This window comes from Phacochoerus africanus, chromosome 1, assembly GCF_016906955.1.
Source record: "Phacochoerus africanus isolate WHEZ1 chromosome 1, ROS_Pafr_v1, whole genome shotgun sequence".
Taxonomy (NCBI): Eukaryota; Metazoa; Chordata; class Mammalia; order Artiodactyla; family Suidae; genus Phacochoerus; species Phacochoerus africanus.
Window position 1 is genome coordinate 241,575,364 of NC_062544.1, and position 5,216 is coordinate 241,580,579.

The 5,216-nt window shown below is 33.0% G+C and overlaps 1 pseudogene; it reads right to left on the reverse strand.

The window, feature by feature from the left end:
• Window positions 1-513: 513 nt before the first annotated feature.
• On the reverse strand, window positions 514-1,307 carry LOC125111223 (olfactory receptor 5K1-like; annotated as a pseudogene).
• Between the last annotated feature and the right edge of the window lie 3,909 nt (window positions 1,308-5,216).

The window sequence follows — 5,216 nt, forward strand, 5'->3', positions numbered from 1 at the left end:
GTAAATAAACTATACTTTAATAATAAAAATAAGTTAAAAACAGATTGATAATTGGGAACCAAACTATGGGGGATATAAGATTATACCTTGGGATCCCAGAGATTTGCCTAGAGTCATAAACAGAGGCTCCCTTTACATGTTATGACTTCTATTGCTAGAATTTGTTGAATTTATTGAAAATTGTACCTCATTATACTCTGAAACAATTAGTTACTAGTGCATGTAAAAACACCCTGACACAATTTGTGTCTTTAAGAGTAATTATTTAGTTCACCCCTGGTGGAACCTAGAAAGTGGCCATATTCCACTTTCTCAGTATTCCTTAATTTTGAAAAAAAGTTTAATCAATTTGAAACCAGTTGTCAACATGTCATGGTATTTATTTCTGAATATTATTAAATCATCATTTTTTCATAACTTTTATTACTTATTTCTTATGCTATAAATAAAAGGGTTTAAAAGTGGAACCACTGTAATATTAAAAGAGAAACAGGTTTATCTTTTTCTTCTTCTTTACGTGAATTTGGTCAAAATGTATGTGAAAATAAGAGAACCATAGAATATTGAGACAGAGAGAAAGTGGGATGCACAAGTAGATAAGGCTTTCCTTCTTCCCTTCTTGGAATTCATTGTGAAGATTATGAAAAGGATAAAAAGATAAGAGATTATTGCTGTAGTAATAGTGAAGATTTGAATGAACCCTGCCAATATTAATATCATCAATTCGTTGATATAAGGGTCAATATAGGAGTGTTTATATAAGGGAAGAACATCACCAAAAAAAAGTGATTGATCTGATGAGGCCCACAGAAAGTCAACCTAAACAGAAGCCCAACATGAATCATGGAATGTAGGTTTCCAGCTATGTAGGTCTCTGTGGTCATCTGAATGCAGTTTCTTGGTGCATGGTGTGGTACTACAGCGGGCTGCAGATGGCCACATAGCAGTCATAGGCCATTGCTGCCAGGAAAAAGGAATCTGCACTTTCAGCTAGGCAGAGACAATAAAATCATAACATTCATTCAAAGAGGGAAATCATTCTGTTCTTAGATAAGAAATTCTCCAGCACCTTGGGGGCAATGGCACAAAAACAACAACAACCCATCAGACCGAGGTTACCCAGAAAGATGTACATTGGGGTGTGAAGACGATGCTCTGTATATCAATGCCTCTCGACCAAGGTTTCCCACCATGGTTCTCAGATAGAGGGTAAGGAACACCAGAAACAGAAGGATCTTCAGTTTTGAGATATCTGCAAATCCTGTGAGGATAAACTCAGTGGTCAGAGATTGGTTATTCCCAGTCATCTCTATCTTATCTGTTGAGAGAGGAACTATGGGGAGATATAAGATTTTTATTTAGAATGTATATAATTTTCCTTTCCTATTTTTATTTTACAAAATAAGCAGAGATTTTTCTTCAACCTTTTCCTACTCTGTCTGTAATACAGGTACATAAACTCCTGGGGGACATTTGTTTCTCTAAAATGTCTACTCTTATGACCTCAACTCTTTTAATTGCTTTTTAGAGCCACACCCATGGCATATGGAGGTTCCCAGGCTAGGGGTCCAATCAGAACTGTAGCCACTGGACTGCACAAGAGCCACAGCAACTCAGAATCTGTGCCATGTCTGTGATCTACACCAGGGTTCACGGCAATGCCAGATCCTTAACACACTGAGCAACATCAGGGATCGAATTGCAACCTCATAGTTCCTAGTCAAATCTGTTTCCACTGCACCACGATGGGAACTCATGACCTCTACTATTAAACTAAAGATTTGTGAGCCTATTTTCATAATTCCAGAGAGGATGCCCAAGGTGAAAATTATTTGTCTTTATGAGTTTTTGTGAGTATAGTCTATCAATCTGGGGTAACTGTATTTGGTTCAGTGTTCTCAAATAAAGTTAATTTCAGTTTTCAAATTAAGGATTACAAATTTTAAATCCATTTTCCTTTATATATATGTTACATTGAAATTGAGCAAAAAGTTTTCATGTACTTTCCCAATGGAGTGAATATTTGAAAATAACATACATTCAATAAGATTTTTATTTAGAATGTATATAATTTATATCTTAGTAATTATATGAAGGTCATTAATGATTAATTATAGGACAATTCAACATTAAGTATGGAAACTTATAGAGCTAAGGAATAAAATATGTATTAATTATAATATCTTTATCTTTTTTCCCAGTGAGACATCCATTTCTATAAACACTGACCACACCATCATTCCTGTTGATTTTTGTCCAGATATCTAAATACTTCCATTCTTTATGCAAAGCATCTTATGTAATATATAACATACATATAGTTTTATAGTATATACTATAGTATATATAATTTGAAACTACATACTATAGAATATATTAGTATGTATACTGTGTATATAATATGTATGTAGAATGCAACTTAATTTTTTAACTAAATACCTCAGACTACAGTGATATCCTATTTTTTTTTTTGTCTTTTTGCCATTTCTTGGGCCACTCCCATGGCGGCATGTGGAGTTTCCCAGGCTAATCGGAGCTGTAGCCACCGGCCTACGCCAGAGCCACAGCAACACAGGATCTGAGCCGCGTATGCAACCTACACCACAGCTCACGGCAATGCCGGATCCTTAACCCACTGAGCGAGGCCAGGAACCGAACCTGCAACATCATGGTTCCTAGTCGGATTCGTTAACCACTGCGCCACGACGGGAACTCCGATATCCATTTTTCTAATGTCAAACATGCTTTCTCAATCAAACACAGTATATAATGCCTTATGTATAATATATGTTACCTGTTTTTATAGGTTTATGCATAGGAACTAAAAAGGCATTTTTCCAAAAACAATAAAATATCAACAGGCACATGAAAAGATGTTCAACATGACTAATTTTAGTAGAGAAATTTAAACGAAAAGCACTATGAAATATCACCTTACAGCTGTCAGAATGCCTGTCATTAAGAAGACAAGTGATAACAAGAGCTGGCACTGATGTGCACAAAAGTAAATGCTTATACTTTCTTGGTGGGAAAGTGAATTTATTCATCCACTGCAGATAACAAAGTTGATATTTCTCAAGAAATTAAAAATAGAACCACAATATGATCTCCAAATCCCACTTTTGGCTATATACTCAAAGGAAATGAAAACAGTTATTAAAAGAAATATCTGCACCCCAGTATTTAATGCAGCATTATTCACAATGGTCAAGACACAGAAACACCTACGAGTTCATTAGAGGATGAGTTTATAAAAGTGTGTTATATAAATAAAATGCAATATTTTACAGACACGAGAAGGAATGATATCCTGTCATTTGTGACAACATGGATGGAACTTTAGGACATCATGCTAACTGTAACAAGACAGATAGAGAAAGAGAAATATAGTATGATATATTGTGTATCTAAATAGTGAAGCTCTTGAAAACACTATAAAGTTATGGTTACCAAGTTACAGTATTGTGGGAATGAGAGAAAGGTAGTTTAACTTTAAGCTGAAAATAAGTCCTTGAGATTTAATGTATAGTTGTGTGAATGTAGATAAAAATATTTTTATAATAATCAAAATTGCTAAGAATACATCTCAGTTATTCTCACCACAAAAAGAAATGACATTTATGTGATGTGACAGAGTGCTAACTTATTTTTCAGTGGTAAACGTATTGCCATGTACAAAGGTCTCAAATCAGTATGTTATGTTAAACTTATTCATTATTATATGAAAATGTTTTTCAATAGTACATTAATATATGTATGTATAAAATAAAGTTTTAAAAACTTAGGTATCTTTTTTTATCTGAATTGACTCATCTGCAATTTATCTGTTTCTAAGGAAATTGTGCAATGTTTTCCTGAAGTATATCACAGTAGATTAAAAGCTAATGAATAAAAGTAAGCTTGCCTCTATGCTTTATTCTTTTCTAACACTTGAGTAAGAGAAAACTCTTTACATCTTAATGCAGTTTTTGACAGTAACATTTGATTTCCTTGAAAGGCCATATTCTGCCATTTTTAGTGATCATCTAACCTTATGTCTAATCATATAAATTTTGCAGTAAAATATTTTATTTTTCCTTTGTGAAAACATCAAATTACAGGCCCAAACTGAAATTTTTCTTTTCCTTTTAATTTCAAAATATTAAATAAAAACCACTTAATTATTTAGCAAATTTAGAAAATTATATGTGAAATGTAAGTGCCTGAAATATAATAGAGTTACTTTATTTCTTTATGTGTATATTTTGAAGTCCTACATTAATCAGAAAAAGTCAGCATGAGTGGCAGTTTGAATCTGATCCTAGCTTCCCATAGCCTTCAGTTTTAAGAGAAATTAAATTTTGAAAAATCAATAAAATATTTCAGTAAATAAGTTTAGTGTATGTTAATATTAAAAATAAAAATAAATTAGAATACTTATCTTAACTACACTAAAGAGAAGGGTTTTGTTGCAACTCACGTTTGCTTTACAGCATTAGGACCCCAAAAATTTCAGACTATAAACCTTGGTTTAAAACACTTGGGATCAAAACAGTGAAAATATAGGAAACTACAAATGGGTGAGAGTCAATAATTATTTTCCTTACGATGCAAAGTTAAAAATTTTCATCAAATCTTAAGGGGTTTCCTGCACTGATATCTGTATATTCCTGTGGAGAGATTCAGTCCACAAAACATAAAAAGACACACTGTGAAATAATGAGGTTTAAATAAATTACTTTCACTATGTTCACCAATGTCATTTGATGGTCACTTTGCTGATTATTATGTCACCACCTCATTTAAAAATTATGTTTATACTGCATAAATGTGAAATGAGGAGGAAAGAGCAACCTGTTAGTTTGACCTGTTAGTGGAGGAATTGATATGGTTTAATGAAAATGCTTACAGTTTTGAAAGGAGAGAAAAGATACAGTAGACTCATTACAAGGACATCTGTGAACTGATTATTCTCTCTTTGTTGCAGAAACCTCTCTGGAAACTCTCATATCATTATTTAATCCCACATTCGAATAACTGAGATGGTTAGCTTTTCTTTTCAGCTTACCTTAGCTACATTTCTTTCTTTGTTTTTACCCTTCATTTTATTAATCACTCCTCAATATACTATATATTTATCTGTTAGTACATTTATAATTATTTACCTATTCCCCACCATTGCCATTAGCATATAGGCTTAGGAGGGGAGTGATTTTTCTGTTGTGTTCATTCCTGTA